Source organism: Cupressus sempervirens, chromosome 10 (assembly GCF_028749045.1).
Source record: "Cupressus sempervirens isolate cs-2001-9-10 chromosome 10, ASM2874904v1, whole genome shotgun sequence".
NCBI lineage: Eukaryota > Viridiplantae > Streptophyta > Pinopsida > Cupressales > Cupressaceae > Cupressus > Cupressus sempervirens.
The window spans coordinates 949,926,029-949,948,734 of NC_143127.1; positions in this window are offsets into that span (position 1 = coordinate 949,926,029).

Genomic DNA, 22,706 nt, shown 5'->3' on the forward strand with positions numbered 1-22,706 from the left:
TTTATAGATTAACTAAATTTGATTTGAGAATTTCATGTTTAAGAATAGCACTGGACCTGCTAAACTTACAGTAATCTGATCTCCTGTCGTTTGTTCTTTTAGGTGTTTATAGTTAGGAGGTTGGACCGTTTTAAGTCAATGGGTCTAGCCAGATAGAGTCGAAGTTAGCTTAAAATCTTTTAACAGATGTGAGGGGGCTATGCTTGAGATGTAAATTTCCATAATCCTTCTGCTATTTAGATTTAGTTTTGGGAATAACAAATTTTAGATTAGTTTTAGGCCTGTTAGACTTGGGTAATTGGTCTCCTCGTTGGCCTTGCAGCTATTTAAGGGGCTGCATTTTTTTCTCTTAATAGGTCTTTTATTTTTTGTGCAGATTCTTATGTTTTTAAGATTCGTTTTCCTTACCTATCGGTTGATTTAGAGGAAAACTCCGGAAATTTTAGAAAAAACTGATTAAAAAGGTCTTGGAAAGTCTACGATATGCGTGTTCTGTGAAGATTTTTTGGGATGATCCTTGTGCTCGAGTTGCTTTCTGCTGTGGGTTCAACTCGTTAGGCTTTTCCGGGCATAAAGCGTTTGATTTTTTTGGATGCCTATTGCATTCCATTTGTTTTTAATTCTTTGTTATTTGTTCTTTGCTCATTTTCGTTTTAAGCCTCTGTGCTGTTGTGACTGACAGGTGCAACTATAGGGATTGTAAGATAATAGAAGTTGAACAAATGCGACCTACACTGTTAAAGATCTTGTATATTTTACTAAACTAAGTTTGTCTGTTCTATACAAAATCCATTTTTCAGGAAATTCATATCTTTCTATAGACGTGAGAGTGATTCGGGTTATGAATTAGCATGTTTTAGATTATGAATGTGTCTTTTCTGGAGACTTTGATTGCTTGCAACTCATTTTTTGCTAAGAGTCTGGGCTGTTGTAATCAAAGGGAGTAATGAAATGAGATAACTTTTAAGATTGCTTAATCTCTGTGAGCAGTTTTGAAGAAGCGCGCATGAGATATAATAGTCGTTGATGTTATCCGTGAGAATATTCAATAGTCAGATTGTTTGTCATTGGTTCTTTTTGGTACTTTTTCTGATGGTTTAAATATTACATATTAATTTTAGATTCATATACTATGTTTTGATTCTTAGACTAAAATTGTTAAATAATTAAAGTTGTGATGTGTAAAGGTAGTTCTATTTTTTTCTTAAAAATTGATCTTGATCTGCTGCAATCAATGATTCTTAGACTAATAGTGTTAAGTAATCAAAGTTGTAATGTTTAAGAATAGTCTTATTTTTTCCCAGAAACTGCTCTGCTGTAATCAATGATTCTTAGACTAAAAATATTACATAGATTCATATACTATGTTTTGATTCTTAGACTAAAAGTGTTAAATAATCAAAGTTGTGATGTGTAAGGTTAGTTCTATTTTTCTCTAAAAATTGATCTTGATCTGCTGTAATCAATGATTCTTAGACTAATAGTGTTAAGTAATCAAAGTTGTAATGTTTAAGAATAGTCTTATTTTTTCCCAGAAACTGCTCTGCTGTAATCAATGATTCTTAGACTAAAAATATTAAATAATCAAAATTGTGATGTTTAAAAATAGCCTTCCTAAAAACTGATCTGCTGTAATCAAATGACTGTTACTGAACAGCATTTAATGTTGCCCAAATCTGTGAGTAGTTTTCAAGCAGCCAACATGAGATGCGAGATTGCTTGGCTTTCAGAATGCTTTTCCCCATCATATGGATTAATTTTGAGCAACACACTGCAAACTGATAAAACTGTATATTTACTGTATTGAGCTGGCAGGGACTCATCTTTTTTGCCTTTGTATAGCTCTCTCCATATAGAATATATATGTGTCATGTGCGACTATCTTATTTTTTCACCTCAGGTATCATTATTATTTTGTTGCCTGCTCGTTCCATCCTTCACATGTTATGTTTTCTATTGTAGAATGATAGAAATCTTTTGTTCTGTTTATGATAATATAGACTTCGTATATGAGCAAGCTACGAACGACAATGTAAACAAGGGTAGTGGTCTGTTTGCTGAAGTTAGATCAGATTAGACTGTCTTACAGACGTGGAAGTTCCAACAAATGCATTTTGCCTCAGGTATCATTATTATTTTGTTGCATGTTATGCTTTCTATTGTAGAATGATAGAAATCAAAGAAATTGGCCCCAGATACGGCCTATGAACTCAAGGAAAGATATTCCTATGTTGAATTTCTAGAGTTGCCTTTGCCTTGTTGACCTTCGTTGGACCGTTCAGCTCTTTTAATGTGGTGATATGTGTCAAACTTGATAGGTTTAATTAACTCAACACTTAAACCTATATGTTGAAATGATATTTTCACAAGCGTCCACAAACATTTGGATTGGTGAGATGCGTCATGTTCCAGGTTGTATATGACATTAATGAAATGAAGCTTTCACATTGTTCTCCGTCTTTACCTTCGTTTGGGCAAGAAGAGGATGAATGTGCACCCAATAAGCTTGAGAAGCTCTTATTAACTTTAAATGACTCTGCTCTTTGTGATGATGTACTAGGAGTAATGAGTCAGTTGTCATCCATGTATGCAATGTTGTCACATCAATTTCTATCTTTCCTCACTCAATTACGGCTCAAAAAAAATCCGATACCTACACACAAACATGCCAAAACAAATCACCATGAACAGCAATAGCCATTTGCTTTTTTTAATCTTTTAGTTTTCTTGATTGCTGATTGGTCCATTTGTCCAAAAAGTACTATAATGGCTATTGGGGGTCTTAGTGGCGGGTATTGGGTGAACATTTTATAGTGGCACTTTTAGACCACCTCGCACTCTACGAGTTCTACAAAGAGTTCAATAAATGCGGGAAAGCCGAAAGGTTAGCTTTAAGCTCTTCACTTACCTATGAAGGTTCACTAAAAAATTGACAAATTTCAACATACGGATTGGGAACTATAGCTGCATGAAGTTAGCTTGGGCGATTACTGGGTCGTTTCCCCTAATTGTGGAAGTGAGCACTTGTCAAACCTATATCTTAAGCTAGTAATGGAGGTTTTTTTTTATTGATTTTGATTTGGAGAGGGTTGGATTTATAGATTTCTTGTGTAGAAGATGGATGGTTGAGGTTTAATTTGAAGGTCAATAATTGAGGATTCATGAAGGGATGAGAGTTACTGAGAGTATACAAAGTGGCATCACTAAAATCAATAGAGGATTGAAGAATGATCAAGGGCTATATTGTGTTTGACCAAATCTAATAGTGGAGGATGAGTCCTTTCACCCATGTCTGAGGAAATGGGGAAGAGGGATTGAGGATGAGTGTATTCTTACATGTGTAAGAGGGCACATGATTAAGATGGAGGGTTAGAATAGTTGAATGACTTTGTCAGGGTTTCAAGAGGTCAACAAATATGATTACCATTGGTTCCTTATGGAGGACTAAAAAATTAGAGTAGTTTGATATCATATTGGGCCATTAGCAATAGGACAAGTTTCAATATTGAAGTATTTAAAAAAGAAGTTTGATACCTGTTTACAATTTTTACATGATACAATGATTGATAGGGACATGTAGATCATAGTGTTGAAAAGTAAAGTCCACACACAACTGTGAAGGAGAGTGTGGTGGGGGGAAGAGGGGTTGAATTAGTTGTGACAAAATATAATTAAAACCAAACTTGTAAATCCTATCTCCTACAATAAGAACAATGGTGCACAACAAGAAGAAACCATGCACCATAATATAACAATTTCTTGACTAGGGAAACCCTTGATCAAAGAGAAAACATTGGTGGGGATAGTACCCGCGAGATACTATACTAATATATTAGTTTGTTGTTAAAGGATGCGACCCTCTTAGGAGCCAAATACATTGAATTTCATACAATAATACTTGTTTGAGGACAAATCCTTGTTGGGAGACTGGGAACCCTTGTGCAAAGGTTCCAACCATGTTAAAGGTTGAAAGGAAACAAGTAGACTCACTACCTAAATACTCCACCAATTGTGAAAGACAATCTTTCAGGACAACATATCCAAAAGCACGAACTAAGTAAGTTGCAACTTACTTGCCAAAACAATTTCTTTGAAGTTCACTTCAATCATCCAAACCATGATCATTCAACATTAAAGCTCGCATCATATATCATCTTGAATACTCAATTATTACCCAACCAAAGAAAACATTTTTTCTTTATAATCTTTACAAATAATTAATTAGGTCGATAAGTTAGAGCTTACCCAATGCACATTTAATTACATAGGTCCATGCTAAGACATACATGCTTTCATAAGCATCATTACAATTAGTATAGTATTATTCCCACATGTTAAAAAATGTATATCACATTTACCAATGATAAAATACATGCTTCTTCAACATAGTCAATTGCTAGTAAAATATACTACACGGTACACAACATCAACATTTCCAGAATAACCTAAATGCTTCTCACTCAAACAAATGTGCACAAACAAGTCTTGTATCATATTCCAAGTTCGCTAACATTAATTCCTCCTTGCCAATAAGATATAGCGAAAATGCTACCAATTGTCTTTGTCTTTAATTCTTGTATATTGGTATGCTACCAATCTTCACCAAACAAGTTGTACCTCATCTAGTGATATGAATTAAGAATCTAGATTACAATACCTGGTGTAGAACCTATGGTATTGTGATTTAAATGAAAGCAATTAAAATACAACAACAAATATTTTTGCAAGCCAAAAGGTGATCCATTCAATTCGAAAATAGTGTTTATACAAGTTTGATGGATCCTAAGGGTTACCACTATCTCTTGGAAATGAAAACAAAAAGTCTACAAGCTAATTAATTACAAAATAAACTCTAACAACTATGAATTTTACAAAAATCTATATTAAAAAATATGTCTACTTGTAGAAGTCATAACTTTCTACTCGTTGTTCAAAATCATGAACTATCAAATTTTTAGGAATGATCTTTTAATGATCTACATTCAATGGCTGAAGGATTAAGCGTGTCTACACCTTTTGGCCCTATTGAAGCCCATAAATGCCCTAGAGGCCTTTGAAAATGTGAAATATTAGAACATAGAAAATACTGGAAATATAGATTTTGGTATTTTCCCATTTTTGCTTGTGCCAACATCCTTTGCATCTTCCTGGAATGTGTTTTGATAATCTAGAACTCAACATAACAATTAAATAACATAATTGCTAACATACTATGTTTTGCTAGCAATATGTTTCTTACTAAGGTGCAAATATGTTGTTGTGTAGACAATGTTAGTAGTTTGCAAACACTTACAATTAAATAACATAATTGCTAACATATTATGTTTTGCTAGCAATATGTTTTTTACCAAAGTGCAAATATGTTATTGCATAGAAAATGCCTAATCTATATATGGTATGTCGTCCATGTCACAAGAACTCACTATGATATATATGATTTGATGAGCATATATGTTTACCATAGATTTCAACATGTGTTAAGCATGTACTATTGAGTGTTATGTCACATTTTTCTATGTGGGTTTATATATCCTTCTTCCATGTATGATAATTCTTTGTGCCAGTATTAATGGGTTGGACTAGTCGAGCCAATAAAGGGGTCGTTCTCATTGATGAATTGATTAAGGTCTTTGCTCGTTCATGGGGTATTTCTTTCTCATTCCCTTCCGATGCCCTTTTGACTTGGCATTGTTGAATTAACAATGGGAAAGTAAACTCTGAGGGGGGGGTGAATTAGCACTTCAAAATTTTAACCATAAAATATTCACCTCACATCTATCTCATAATTTGCATGTAAATTGAAATAGCTAGTTACACATGTTCATCCATAGCATGAAATAAATAACACATGACACAATAAATTTGTTACCCAAAAATCCTCCAATGAGAAGGTAAAACTGGGGTGGGGATGATACCCAAAAATCTTTACTACTGCAATTGTAAAGTGTATCCAATGAAGGTTACAATGGTTTGATCATAAACTATGATCTACCCTATGAAAGGTCTGCCTTGTTAAAGGCTTACAAATACTGTTAAATCTTACCCTGTTAAAGGATTTCAACACCCTGCTAAAAGTGTGCCTTGTTAGAGGACTTCAACTTACAATAAAGTAAGCACCCTGTTAAAGGATTTACAAAAGCCTCCTAAGACTACTTAGTTAAGAGATTTTTACTAATTCACCTGGTAGAATGTTTCAACCTTGATCCTTTGGTTAGCACCTCTTTGCTAGATATCAAATCTCCTCTTTCTTGATGTGTACTTGATCCTCCTAATAAGATGTATCTCTTATGTCCTTTAACTGCTCTGACCTATTCTCTCCAACTAATTCTACAATTCGTATCTCTCTCACAACCTCCTTAGTCACCATGAATGATCTCTCTGTACTTAGAATTTTCCCTTCTCTTCTTATCCACACATACAAATTCTTTAGGATTTGGCCTCCTTAAAAAGACTTAGGTGAGCTAGGGTTAGGTAGGAATCAACGATTGTGATTCACTCATTTTGTGGCTTAGAATGTCCCTTAATTTGATTAGTTGCGTGCACTGCATAGGGATTCTCAATATACCTTCATATATATCTTCTAGAATAATAAATCAATCCTTAAGTCGTCCCAAAAACAGTTTATATAGGAGCTTGTGTCATTACAAACAACTAAGTCCAAAACTATTTACTACACACTCGAAAGCTCTGATGCTTGGCATTCACTACATCTTCAATGTTGTAACTCATCACCTAAATGACTCGACATCCACTATTTTATTCGGCATATGAATCACTCGGCATATATGTCTTGCTCGGCACTTGAGTGACTCGACACATACCATCTACTTGACACATACCATCTTCTCGACACTACATATATTGCTCAGCATACACTATTTACTTGGCACATACATAGTTCTGTTAAGTAATGAATTAAGTGTTTTTTCATTGCCTTGTCAAAACCAAAATGAGATCAACAATCTCCTCCTTTGACATAAGTAGAAAAACACTTTGTCGTGCATATACAACTTAACTTATGTGCATAACTCAGATAATCTATATCTCATACAAAATTTCAAAATTTTGCACAAATAATGACTTAGTTGTCATACATCTCCAAAATTTTATCTCCCCCTAGGTTGAGTGTTCCTTCTTGTATTTGAATTATGTATAACTCCTGATGAGTAAATGTGTTGTACGACTGTTGTCCCATGTTTCTATCTCAAAATTGTATTCCCCTTATCATCTTCGTTCCCCATTTTTTGACACTTATGTCACTTGGGTGGTACACTGATAGTGTGTTTGTTCAGAAATGTTTTGTGGACCTCCATGATTATCTTTAATGCTACATCCTAACTATTACACACTACTTCTAGAGATTGGTACTAGATGTCTAGCTCGACAGCAAGGTTAACTAACCTTCATGAGTGGAAAGATGAGAATCTTTCTTCATCAATGTGTCAACAAAGGCTAGTTCCTTGTGTAACACTTCCATGTGTGAGTTCAACATGGATTGGATGTTGATCAAGGTAGCCTTGATGTTTACATCTTGTGAATGTAATGCTACTAGTTGACCTTGAGTAGACAATAATTTCTGAAAATGAGTTTGGCTTTGACCAGGAGATAGTTTCAATGTTGTACCTGTGGATTGTAGATCTCCTTGTAGCCAGTCAATAGCTCTTCGTGCTTCTTGTGTGAATAAATTCACATCACAAAGCTTTTTGTATAGAGGAAAGATATTCTCCAACACCTTTTTCACATCTTCCATCTTGGTTGCTAACTCAACTTGTCTTAGTGTAATAGCACTAGATATCTTTTCAAGTACTTTTGTCTGAAACTTGTTTTCTGACCATTCTAACAGATTAGTATTTGAGTCTAAGTCATCATCATTAATCTTGCCAACAATATTTACAAGTTGCTCAAGAATAGGTTTACCTTCATTTGTAGTTGGGAGACCGAAAGCATCAAGAAATATGTCTTTGATGTCATGAAGCACTTGCTTTTGCTTATGCTCCCTTCTCAACAACTCTTGGTGTTTCTTCCTATCCAGAGCTTCCTATAGAATGATTATCTACTCAATGGTGATTGTTATAAGATCAAACTTTGGAAGTTCAATCACCTCATCAAGACTCACATCTACATATGTTATGTCTTCTAAACTTCTAGATGTTTTTGCACTTGGCTTGGATATTTGCAATGGTGTGGCTTGAGTGCTCGATCTCTGAAGAACTTGACTACTAGTAGGAGTCACATAAACTGGTAAGATAACTAGAGGCTAGATAGCAATTTGTTCCTCTAGAGTAGTAGTCACCTTCAATTCTTTAGGCTTGTCAACTTGACTATCTTGTTTCTTCACTTCACCTTGTGGTTGTAATGTAGGTGTAGGACTTGCTTCTTGACCTAATCTAATTTTTGTTCCATCCTTCTCAACTATTATTAAGGCTTTCTTGTGAGAAATGAATAGCACAAGAGGTAATGCAACTAGTGTTGTAAGAACACCTTGATGTTCAATGCTTGCACTTTGTGTTTCTATAGTTTTTACCTTTGGGGGCATGCTAGATGTGTCAATTTGTTTCTCCCCTTCTACTGCCATATCTACCTTTGCAATTTCACCAGTTCTCATCAATATAGGATTTGAGCATAAATTAGCTACCATGGTGGAACTCTTCAATATCTTTTGTAAATCATCCTTAGTCAAAGGATTGATGATTTGAGTAGAGTTGTTAGAAACATCCTTGATTTTCGCTAAGTCCTACTGACTTACTTAGTCTTATGTGGAGGACTAGCACTCGACACTTGTACCTAAGGCACATTTTGATCATCTTGCTACTCCTCCTTAGTTGTGGCCTCTTCTCCTACTATTTTTTAGTGCCTTCCACATGACCATCCTTGACTCACTCATCTTGTGCAGTCTTTGCTGCTTGCTGAGGTTCTTGCAATGTTTGCTCACCTTTCTCTTTTGTTGCTGGAGTGGGTAACTTATAAATAGATCTCCAAATAGTTGTGCTTTTGGTTACCACATCCTCAATCTTCATATTCAATATATGGAAAGCACTATATTTGGGGGCAATTTTTTTTTTGTGCTTTTCCATAGCCTTAGTGATTTGTATTTTATCCAATTTTGGCATTACTTGGGCTAAAGTTGATTCCCTGATTTGTCTTTCTATATGTAGGATGTATTCCCATTTTTGCTCAACTCACTCATAAAGCCTCTTAGGTAATGAGTTGGCAAGCTCTATAGCAGTTGATTTGAATGTAGTCATCATCAAATATATGACTTCCTCTATAGTATTTTTTTTAACTTTGCCTATCTTATCAAAATCTATTTGTGCAAAACGAAACAAATTTGCATTTGATTTTATATTGTCACACAAATTATCTAAATCAGAGGAGGGATCGTGGCTTACCACCTTGAATTGATTCATGTCATCAGATTTTGTCTTCTCCTCATCTAACTCAGCTGGAGCTACATATTTTCTCATTTCATATGTCTTCTTGATTGGTCGACTCGACTCTGTTGAAGCAAAGTCCTTTTATCTCTAGGTTTCTTAGTAACCTTGACTTTCTTAGTCGATGCCCTTGTGCTAGCCCTAGTAATAGGAGTTGCTAGCTTCTGTTGTGACAGTTTCACAATCTTCTTCTTGGGTTTTTCCTCTACAGGCTTCTTAGCCTTTATTTTCTTTTCAGCAAGCCTAGGTGCTTCCTTGGCTTCTTCTCCCTTGACACCTTCTTCATGATCTCCCTCCATCTTCTCCTTTTCTTTGAGTAATTTCTAAAGGGGCTTGGACTTGTTCTTCCTCTTCATCCTCCTCATCTTCATCTTCATCTCCCCCTTCACCAAATTTTTCCTTTAGCCTCTTCACAATTTTGTTCTTCTTTCTTACCACAGAAGTTTTCTTCAAGTCAATTGTAATTCTAGACTTGGCTTCCTCATAATTCCCAAATGCAGTGGCACTTTTATCTATTTCCTTTGCCAATAGAGCTATAATAGTTGTTGATGCCTCAACAATGTTTATCTCATATGGCAAGGGCTTAAGCCATTTGACTTTGGGTAGGACTACCTGCACATATGTATAATCAACATCAACTAGAAATAAAATATCATCATAATGTTTCTAAACTAGTGACACTCAAATCCTTAATTTCTTCTTCATAGACTCTTAAATTCTTCAAAATAACTTGTCATTACTATCTCAAAGTTATCACCAAGTTTTTCTATATGTATTCTGCAATCTAAACTAGAATAGACCTATTGGTCTTCTAAGAAGATTTACCAAATGAGGGAAATGTGTTTTGCACATAAAAAAATATACAAACTAATGAAGAGCCAAATTTGCAAGATGCACTCTTGGTTTTCCTTATGGCCTGCAAGTTTTCAAATAGTTGTTGAAGTTGCAACTCGGCAATGTCATTGGTGTGATCTCTCTTTACTATTTTGTATCTTAAATCTATAGCCATGCAAGAAACATTATTCAATCTGCTAGATTGAAAGAACTTGTGAGCTATCACTCTCACAACAAAAGAAATTAGGGGGTCTAAGATAGAATCTATAGACATTCCCATGCTATTTCATACTGCACCTATGTTCTTCTCAATTATCTCTAAGGAATCACTTTGCATGCTCTTGGGTCAGTCAAGGGTAGGATACCCGAACACTTGGCTAACGATCCTTTTAGTGATCTTAATGGGTCCATCTTCTAGCCATATGCAGTTGTCATGTATTCTACTAAGAACAATCTTGATCCATTCAATCTTGAATACATTAGGGAAATCTAGGGCATGGGTCAACCCTTTCCTTTCTACGATTTTATTCTCTTCCCTTAGAACTCCATCACAAAGTTGACTGCACAATTCCCTTAACTCCATGTCACCTATACTTCCAACTTTTCATGTGTAACAACACCTGACATCTTGAATCATTAAGACTTTTGGTGGTATCATTGATAGCACGCCAGACAGGTCTCCTTTGTATGCAATTTTTGTTATTGCCCAAAAAGGTGGTTGTCTAATCTCATTACTAGTTAATTACACATTTAAGACTTCCTTTCCCTCTTTTCTAACACTTGCAAAAGAGCTTGCTACCATATTTGACACCCACGAAAACTCAAACAATGGAACTCAACACTAATAAAATACCTTTTCCAATCTAATGAATATGTCAAGTTGCAATTGAATTCAATTCACAAATTCAAGAATCTCTTGTTGCAATTCTCCTTTGTACTCTTCATGCTTTCTTTAATCTTAAATGAATGTAGATGAGTCAAGAAATGACTATATAACCCTTAAAATTCTGCAATAAATTCTTAATGCTTATACAGTAGTAAGCTTGGACAATATAGGGTTTCCAACTCACTTGGCTTACTCATGACTTCCACTTTTCTCAATTCACATAGCATGCTTAGCCAATACTACTGTACTTAGTAGCTTGACATCAATTGAATTTCCATATTGAATTTCCATACATGCTTGGTAGTAACTATGAAATATTTCATGCTCAACAACAACATGAAAACTAACAAAACTAAAGATTCCTTCCAAGTTCTAACTATTCCATTGCATCTTAATTCATGCATATATAATCTTTTCAGAACTTAGATTCTTGGAACCAATGTAAAGTATATCATTAAGATATCAATCCCACATACCTTTTGATTGCCTAGTTGTGGGTGATGTGATCACTTGATCTATTGGATGAAGTGACATCATTTGAACTTGATGTACTGCAATCTTCCTTTTTCTTCCATGTTTTGTTCATCTTCACTTTGAATTTCTCAACATCAACTTTCTCTTTGTCTTTATTGAATTTACTACTTGGTGCCTTCGACCTTGTTGGATAGTTTTTTTCTGATATGCCTAGTCTTCAAACAACTAAAACATGTAGTTTAAATCAACCATCTACTGTAATCACTTCTAAAATGTGTTCCAATGCAATTCCTAGTAACATGTCCATACTTTTGACAATAGTGACATTCGTACCTTGTGTTGTAATCCCAATTGTAGGATTTTCCATTGGGTTGTACCTTTGTCTACTTGTTTGATATCCACTTAGCATTATATTTGCATTCATATTCTTTATGTCCACACTTCTAACAATTATGGCAATATCCTTCAAAATCTTTGTGTGCTTAAGGTCTTGGTCATGCATTCATGTGTTTGATGTCCTTGCTTGTTGCACTTATGATAGTAACCCATGAATTTTTGCTTAGGGTTTTGATTTGCATTGTTGCTCCTACAAATATTTGTTGTATGACCTAACTTTCCATAATTATGACAAGTGGGTTTGTAGTTCTTACCTTTGTTATCTCTTTGTTCATCACTTTTAGATGATTCTCCTTTCTCAGTACTAGTGTATCCCAATCTAGTAGTATCATTGTTAGATGTAGGAGATCTCATCACTTTTTCAAAGTATTTAATGGCTTCAATAGGTTTTTTGGAACTTTCAAAAAAATAATTTTCTCTTTGTAGTTCATTCCTTAGTTGTTCATTCTATAACTTTAGGGTTGTGATCTCAATATCTTTTCCATTCAATTCATGATTGGCAACCATCACTTGATTCATTATTTCCAGTTGCATGTTTGCAATCCTTTGTACCTCTAATGTCTTTTCTTTCAATTTGTTGGTCAATGTTTTTTTTGTCATATTCAATCATGACCTTGTCTTCCTCAGCTTACTTTTTCTGCTCGGTTACCTCAAATAGAAATACTAATTGGACTTCTTGTTCTATCTTAAGATTTCTGAGCTCTTCAGTTAGGGTACCATTATTTTCCATAAGATCTACAACTACTACATCAAACTCACTTGAGTTTCCACATGCAAAAAATTTAGTAGTGTTTTCCTCTTGGTAATGTTTGTCATTTTCCTCATTAGCTATCTCTTTCCTTCTCTTTAATGAGCACTTCAACTCATCTCTTGCTTCATTGAGTTGGTGTAAGGCAAGATGGATTTCAATCTTTTGGTTCTCAATAACTTTTCCCAACTTGTAGACTTTCATCTTCAAGAAATTTCCTCAAAGCTACCAAGCTTTCCTTTTTAGAGAACAAGGCTTTAATACCAATTGTTGGAATTAACAATGGGAAGGGAAACTCTAAGAGGGGGGGGGGGGAGGGTGAATCGACACTTCAAAACTTTAACTATAACATATTCACCTCACATCCATCTCATAATTTGCATGTAAATTGAAATAGATAGTTACACATGTTCATCCATAGCATGAAATAAATAACACATGACATAATAAATTTGTTACTCAGAAACCCTTCAATGAGAAGGTAAAATTGAGGTGGGGATGACACCCACAAATCTTCACTACTGCAGTTATAGAGTGTATCCAATTAAGGTTGCAATTGTTTGATCATAAACTATGATCTACCCTGTGAAATGTGTGCCTAAACTCAAGGCTTACAAATATTGATAAATCTTACCATGTTAAATGATTTCACCACCACACTAAAAGTGTTCCTTGTTAGAGGAATTCAACTTACAATAAAGTAAGCATCATGTTAAAGAATTTACAGAAGCTCGCTAGGACTACTTATTTAAGAGATTTTTACTGATTCACCTATTAGAATGTTTCAACCTTGATCCTTTAGTTAGCACCTCTTTGCTAGATATCAAATCTCCTCTTTCCTAATGTATACTTCATCCCCCTGATTAGATATATCTCTTTTATCCTTTAACTATTCTACTCTATTCTCTCTAATTGATTTTTTTAATTCATATCTCTCTCACAACCTCCTTAGGCACCATGAATGCTTTCTCTATACTTAGCATTCACCCTTCTCTTCTCATCCACACATACAAAATCTTTAGGGTTTTTCCTCCTTAAGAAGACTTAGGTGAGCTAGGGTTTGGTAGGAATCAAAATTGTGATTCACTCATTTTTTCACTTAGAACATCCCTTAATATGATTGGTTGCATGCATTGCATAGGGATTCTCAACATACCTTCGTATATATATTCTAAAATTGTAAAACAATCCTTAAATTGGCCCAAAAATAGTTTACATAGGAGTTTGGGTTATTACAAACAACTATGTCTAAAACTATTTACTTGTCTCTTGAAAGCTCTAATGCTTGACATTCACTACATCTTCAATGTTGTAACTTGTCCCTTGAATGACTTGGCATCCACTATTTTACTTAGCATATGAATCACTTGGCATATATGTCTTGATCGGTACTTGAGTGACTTGACACATACCATCTTCTCACCACATACTGGTGCTTGACACTAACTGCGTATATTGTTCGACATACACTCTTTGCTTGTCTTATACAAAGTTTTGTTAAGTAATGACTTAAGTGTTTTGTCATTGCCTTGTCAAAACCAAAATGAGATCAACATGCATTGGTTGTACTTATAGTACATGTACTTAGACCAGTCATGCCATGTGATAATGGGTTGTGTCATTAGTGTAGGAATATGCAGTTTAGTGTATTAAGAGTAAATGTATACTTTTAGTTTAATTAGTATTTTGTGTGATTAATTTTTTAGGAGTTTATTATCTTATCATATTCATAAATATTCTACTTGGTAACTTACCTACTTATGTAATGTACATATATCGATTGATCATTCATTCCTTTGTAATTGTTTATATAATGACTAAGTGATTAATTAGTAACATTTATTTATTTATTTTATTGACTAGTGATTAGTTAATTGTTCTATGCATAATTTTTTTAATAAAAGACAAATAGGTATGTTGATTATGATTTAATAGTAGATTCTATTATTAGGTGAATATTAAAAAAAGGTACCAATATGCCAAAGATTTCTGATCTCCTCTAATCCTAAAACATTCTCCCCCTTTGATGACGATCTCCATCAAAGTACCTATATTGGACCAAGTAAATTGCAATCAAAGAAATTTCAAGAGCCAACAAACACTATTATACAAAAATCATCACATAAGAGCTCTAGCATTATCTCTTCACACTATGACCCTCCCCCTAAGGAGCAATACCAAACATTGTGTCTAGATAAATTAATGTGCTCTAAATACACTAGACCAATGAAAATTTGCATAAACTATTTTGCATCAATCAAATTCAACACTAAGTGAGGCTATTACCCCAAGCATACCTCTAAGGTACTCAAAAGTGTCTTTAGATAATCGTTTAGTAAATATATCCACTACCTATTCTTTTTTATTCAAATTTTCAATTTGATTTCCTTCTCAGTGACATTCTCTCTTAGAGAATGTTAATTGAAATTTTCTTAGTCTTTGAATGTAAAACTAGAATATTAGACATATTAATTGTACTTGTATTGTTACAATGCATGATAGTAGGTTCAGAAATGTAACACTAAAACCCTTTAGCATCTATTTCATCTACATTATCTTATTACACTTTTTTTTGTTGCTACATACCGTGCTTTTTCTGTAGATTGAGAAATACAATCTTTTTTCTTGTTCAACCATGATTTTAACCTTCCTTTAAGGAAAAATGCTCTCTTACTTGTGTTTTTCTTATCATCTACATTTCCTACCCAATCAATATTAGTGTAGTCATACAAAATCATTAGATCTATCACACCACAAATTGTAATCCAACATTCCCTTCAAATATCTAAATATTCTTTTTATTGCTGCAAGATGTGTTTCCTTAGGATCTGCTTGATACCTGACAAGGGAACAACTCAAGACAAAATGAACACAACAAAAAATAAGACCTTTATTATCAAAAATGATATGTTACTAGATTCATTACAAAAAAAAATCTCTACTACATGCCCTATGGTCTTACAACATTATCAAATTCTGGAAAAAATCCTTCTCATAGTACCTTCTCCCAAACTCCACAAAAATTTCTATTACATCATAATAATGACCCTTAAGTCACCTATTTTCGGTTTAGGTTAGGAATACATTTTATGTTGTTCCATTTGTTGGCCACCACCAAAATAAAAGGTTCTAGAAGTCACGTTAGAAGTTGATGCAAAAATTAGAAGATTCCAGAAATGGTAGTCCAACTTTTGAGAGGGGTAACTTTTGATCTAGGACTCTGATTGACAAAGCGTTTACATTTACATAAATATCTCTAAGCTCTCTATATGCTTGTGATCCAACTTTTTTCTCTCCCCAATATTTAGGGCCACACAAGGGCATTTAGTGTCTCAAACTAGGCTTCAAAGGATTCTTAGGAGATCTCTAGGCAACTTAAAAATGCAATAACTTTCAAACTGTGAAATCTTTTGACCCGATTCTTTTTCTAGAATGCTTAATTTTTAAATTAAAACCTTCCCTCCAACATACACCCTCTAACTCTTCATAAAAAATTTGTATAGCAAAATAATCCATTTTCTACATTTGCACATATATAAGGTACACAAAAACATTGAGCTAGAAAAGTAATAAGGGGAATATGACAGTTAGAATCAATATTTTGCCCAAATGGGTATCTAGAAATATAGAAACATTAAACATAAACTGCATATAAGAATATTTTGGGTGATACTAGATTGCCCTTACACCACTCAATGCTCTTACATTAGACACCCATGGTAAATTAAAAAGTGACCTTGTCACTTTTTAGCCAATTGAGGAAAACCCAAACGAGAAAGCTCCACCTTGGATAAGCAAGTCAAATCTTCCACCATTTATCCCTTCCACTTCACCAGAAACTCATACTATGTGTTTCTAGTACTCCTTCCCACATGACTATCCATGATTTCTTCAATCTCCTCCTTACTCTAGTAATAGGACATAGCTCAATGATGCAATGCAAGGTAGGAGAATCCCCAAAGTAGATTTCCTAGCCTCTAGAAAATAACCCCACAACAAAAGATAAAAAATAATGCAAGATTCGAAATCAAGTCACAATAATTTATTCATAGATATAACTAATTACATGCAATGTGTTAGGCTGTAAGGCCTTCCTAGTTATGACCAAATAAAAAGCAAGTAATAGTTCTGCAAGATCCCTAAAGATCCAATCCAAACCCTAGCTAGTCCAGATCCACACTCTAGTAGAAATCTTCAAGGAATATCCAACTAGTATTTGCAAGCCCACCAAGCAATCTCCTTGTTTCCCAAGCCTCAACTACTAGCCTTTCTCAAAATTCACTCCTCTACCACCTCCTCTTCTCCAAGATGGATTAATAATGATTAAAGACTTCACCACAACCCCTACTTATACCCAACTAAGCCACAAATCAGCCAAGTAAGCTACATATTAAATATTCCTTACATTAACTACTTGAAGAGCCACAAGTTGTCCTCCAACATAAATTAAATGTCAAATTCCTTTAAAGGCTTACAATGCTTATTAAATATATCAAAATTAATTACACAAGATGCAAATAGGTTGACTCAACTCCACCAAAATTCCTTAATCATGTAGGATAGCCAACTACCCCAGTATGCTCTTTCATCAAACTCCCTAGGTGCAAAAAGTTGTTCTTAGTATTTGGAAGAACATCTCTTGGGATTCAACACACAAATCCCAAACTAGTTCTTCACATACATGTCCTCCAAGTCTTCAACTTGTACATTGTTTCTATTGCTCTTCTTTTGCTTCTTCACCTCCATCCTTAGTGATCCATAAGTTTTTTGTCCACACTGATCGCTAACCCTTTCAAAATATAGCAACTCAACTTAGCTGCCAATACTTAGGTTCCTTCTACCAACCTCTTCATTTTACAAAGGAATTAGGGAATGCTTCATGTTGCCTTTCTCAATTGTAAACACATTCTCAATGCAATCATGCACAACCTTGCAATCATAATGCCAAGGTCTACCAAGCAACACATGAAAATTGTTCATGTCCACAATATCACACAACACTTGATTCTAATATTGCCCAATTTAGAAATCAACAAGGCACTGCTCCCTCACTTCCAAAGCATGTTCACCTCACAACCATCCAATCCTATAAGGATATGGATGTCTCACTCTCTTCAAACCAAGTTTTTGAACCATCTCCTCAACAACAAGGTTATTAGTACTACCTCCATCCACAATCACATTGTAGACTTTATCACCAAACTTATAATGAGTCTTGAATAAATTACTCCTCTAACAAGATTCTGGTGTCCTTTGACCAACTAGTACTTGCCAAGCTAGAAAAATCTCTCCTTTCTTAGGTTCATGGTCTTCAACCTCATTCACAATAACAACTCTTTTGTCACTAGCCTTTTGTGGACACTCATAAGATCTATGTCCTTCTTCATGACATCTGAAACAAGTACCTTTAAACTCACCTCTACCTATCCTTCTCTTTTGCTCACTAGGTTTTAGTTTATCTTCTGCACTTGGTTTAGCCTTTGCCAAGTAGTATTACTTCTCCTTTCCTCGAGAACTACCTTGATTCTTCCTCTTCAGTTCTCTACTTCTCTCAAAGCATACCAATAAGCATACTTAACCGAAGAAATATTCAACATACCAACCTCATCTTGAATATTGAATCTCAAACCATTAATGTATCAAGCTACCTTCTCTTTTGAAAATTCTCTATACCCAGACTGAATAGTCAACTTGTAGAACTCCTCAGTATAATCCTTCACAGTCATATCCTTTTGCTTTAGATTTTGCAACTTCTTAAACAACTCAAGTTCATAATCAATAAGAATGAACTTAGCCTTAAACTTAGTCACCATCAATCTCCATATAGTGATCTTCACTTCACCTTCTTCCTCTCTATCTCTTTGCAATTATTTCCACCAAAGAGTAGCATGTCCCTTTAGGTTAGTTTGTGCCAACCAAACTCTAGTGGATACTCAATATCCTCAAGCTCAAAGTAGTCTTCTAATTCACCAATCCAATCAATTAGGTCTTTGAGATTCAAAGTACCTAAGAAATTAGAAACCACCATCTTATGCTTCAACTTCAACTCAAATCTATGTCTAACAAACTAACCAACCTTATTTCCCATAGGTCTCTCCACATGGTCAATTCTGACCTCACCACTTGATCCAACAATTTCAAAGTCTTCAATAGCTTCCATAACCATCTTTAGTACCCATATGCTGATGTACACCAACTATAGCACTTATGATCACAGTGATATTATCACTCTTCATCAACACCATCTTAGATCTAAAACTAGCTTTAACCTCCTCTATTTCAGATCTAAAATCTACTTTAACCTTCTTTGAGATCCTTTCTTCTACAACATCACTAAAATCATTAGTCACCCTAGGGTCCAATCTTTTTGGAGGCATCTTTGAAGATTTTTGCAAACCCTAATAAATCCCCTTCACAAGACCCTGGTGCAAAATGCCTCAACTTTGGTGCTCGGTCTACACACTTAGAAACAACCTTTGCTCTGATACCACTTGGTGTAGTGCAAGGTAGGAGAATCCTCAAAGGAGATGTCTTAGCCTCCAACAAATAACAACACAATGAAAGATAAACAACAATGCAAGATTTGAAGTCAAGTCACAATAATTTATTCATAGATATAACTGATTACATGCAATGTGTCAGGCTATAAGGCCTTCCTAGTTACAGTCAAATACAAAGCAATAATAGTTCTACAAGATTTCTCAATATCAAATCCAAACCATAGCTAGTCTTGATCTGCACTTTGGTAGAAACCTCCAAGGAAGATCCAACTAGTACTCACAATCCCACTAAGCAATCTCCTTGTTTCCCAAGCCTTAGCTACTAGCCTTTTGTTAGATTGTGGTGATTGATCAAGGAAGTACTATACATACGCCATAATTTTTTTGGGGCTATTTTATTGGCATTTTATGGCCAACATGTTGTAATTAATTTTAACCCTAAAGTAGAAAAAATACTTATATAAAAGGGCTTAGGGTTGGGGATTTTTTCATTGTGTGGTGATGCAAAAATTGCTTCTTATGGCGGTATTGAGCTGTAAGGGATTACAAATTGTAATTAGGTTGTTGTAAGGCCCCCGCTAATACCCTATCATAGATCTTGGTGAAATCAATATGATTAGGAGTAAATTAGGTCATGATGGAAATTTTTGTTACTAATAATGATTTATGAGACCCTAGTAGAGGCTAATGTAGATTTTGATTAATATAAGAGTGATACCCTATCCAATAACATTAAGATAATAAGAGAATACCATGTGAAAATGAGATTCAAAATGTTCAAGCTAAGAACTTGGTCACAAGATACAAGGTGTGACCTACAAGTGATTAGGAAAGATAAAACAACATTCATTCTACTAAGAACAACTTTGAGCATAGATTAAGATGACATTAAGACATATGGATATGTTTGGAAAATTGGTTCTAAATTGTGACGAAGTAACTATTGGAACATTCTAACTGTCTGAGAAATGAACCCTAGGGGCACACTACTCATAATGGTATAAAAGAACCTTGTTATAATTACTGCTTTAGTCAGTTGATTTGTAAGGATGCTAGTAAACAGTTTGCAAATAACGATGTTCACTTAGGACATATATAGTAAGAATTCATTTTACATATTATAAGGATTTAAAGGATATGACTTGATGTTTCATTGTTAAGAAGGATAAGGATTATGATGAAATTTAGGATGGTAATTTGTTATGATTAAAAAGATTAATGTTATGCATACCTTGATGTTTCAATGTTTCGAATATTTTAAGGAAATAATTAGATGGAAGCTAATGGTGTATGTGCATGAAAATTATGTGATAGAGGATCATTCTGCATTTATCTGTACATATTTTTATATTATTTCACTGAGCTATTGATGTTTAAGCTGAGTGTGCAAGAAAGTGAACCATGGAGATAATCGGGGGAAACAAGGTATAGACACATGTTTAATGACTCTGCCAAGGTGAATCTTTGTAAGATTTGTAAACCTCATTGTGATGTGCTTATTTCGTGAATGTGTGATGTATGTGTGTGGCCCTTGACACTTGTGCTTTTTATGTGAAATGACATGTTATTCATCAATGGATCATGTGGCCACCTTGCTCCATGTTATATGCTTCGATTGAGAAATTTGGTTATTGCCTTAGTTAGAAAAGAACAAGGTTATCACCTTTGGAAAGAAAATTTGAAATTTGAATTACCTAGCTTTAGAAGGGTCATAAAGTAACTTTAAGGTAAATTGTGATTAAAATTAACCTTACCCATGTTAGTATTATAGGTTAGGGGGTTATTAATGACCTCTATGGTGTCTAATGGACCTAGGAGACCCCATGAAAATGACATTCTTCATTGAATCCGAAAATAAGAGGGTTATAAATAGAGGCATGGCTAAATTGAACCTCACTTGGCAACTCTCTACCTTTAGAGACTAATAGGGTTTGAAGAAGGAGGGAGCTCTACCACAATTATTCATTTCCTTGCTTGGAGGAAGGTTGGTAACATGATCCATGAAGCTTCCTTATTCTGCATGTAGAATAGAAATGGTGGTTTTCATTTCATGATGGTATTGTGGTGTCTTGTGGTGTGTTTGTGAATGGATCTTTGTGGTATGTTGCATGTGGGTAGAGTTGTGTGAGCCTTTCTTAATTTTGTTGTTCTTGATCTATGTCTTGTGAATTGGGTGTGAGGCATCACTCACCCTTGGGAGGGAAGAGATGCTTGGGGTGAAGGGGTTAGTTGGGCTCACACATGGTGTTGAGGAATTCTCCCTTGTGTGGAGATGGTTGTATTTATTCTGTGGAATGTGAATGATCTTCCTCTCTTGCTTTTTGGGAGGTACAAGGAGGTATGTAGAAGAGAGAATGTTGATTGCCCCAAAAGGGCATTTTGAGAATGTTGATTATCCTAAAAGGGCATTTTGATATTGAAAAGATGTGAATTTTGAAGGCTATGCAATCCTCCTCATGATGAGAGCCCACCTTCACCCTATACTAGATTTATTTGTTGAATCTTTGTGCATAACCTTGGGTGGGATGTGTTGTGATGTCTTGTGTTAAATCTGGTCTTATTGTTGTGTATTTGCATGGCATGGGATTGTGATGAGTGTAACCGTTTATGCCTTGTTTCACTGAGCTTGGTGGGTGGTCTCCTTGAGGCCTAGGTTGGGAGGTGAGCCTCCATGGTTCATCATTTTATCTCTCACTTGCAGGTCTTGTTGGATGGTCTCATAAGCTTGGAGTTCTTATTGCCCTTCTATGTGCATAATGAGGAAAGAATGTAAGGGTGTTCAAGTGATGATAGGACGCAAGTATATCTTGATTTGTGAATCTAAATGTGTTGTAAGAATAATGTCATTGTTCCATGCTAAATTGTTAATGGCAAAGTCAAGAGTACCTATGTATTGTGGAAGGTATTCCTCTGTCTCAAATTGTGATACTTTATTTTCCACCACCTTTGTGTATCATAAGGACATCTTAGAAGAGTTGTGTTGATTGGGAGATTATCTCTTGTATTATCATACTGTTCAACTCCATCATATAATTAGGCATGCATAAACATTCAAAGTGATCCACTTAAGAGAATCAAATTGATCCTCTCAAGAGATAATTTAGATAGAAAGAATTAGTCTTGTTGTATGTTATGACATTCAAATTGAAATCTGTGTGAGAAAATAATGTTAATCCTCGAACCAATGGTTTCTAAACTCCATAATGCAAAGATGGGACCAATTCAGATAGTTTCATATAAACCTTGTCATGAAAGGATTTTTCACTGCATTGAGTGTAATGTTTGAATGTTAGATGAGAATCATCAACTTGGACTATTCAAGTATGATGAGAAAACTCCAAATTAGTAAAGTAAGAACTTATACATAATATTATAAATTTAGAAGGAAGAAATCAATAGTGAACAAGGAAGTATATGATGTAAAAAAAAATAGACTG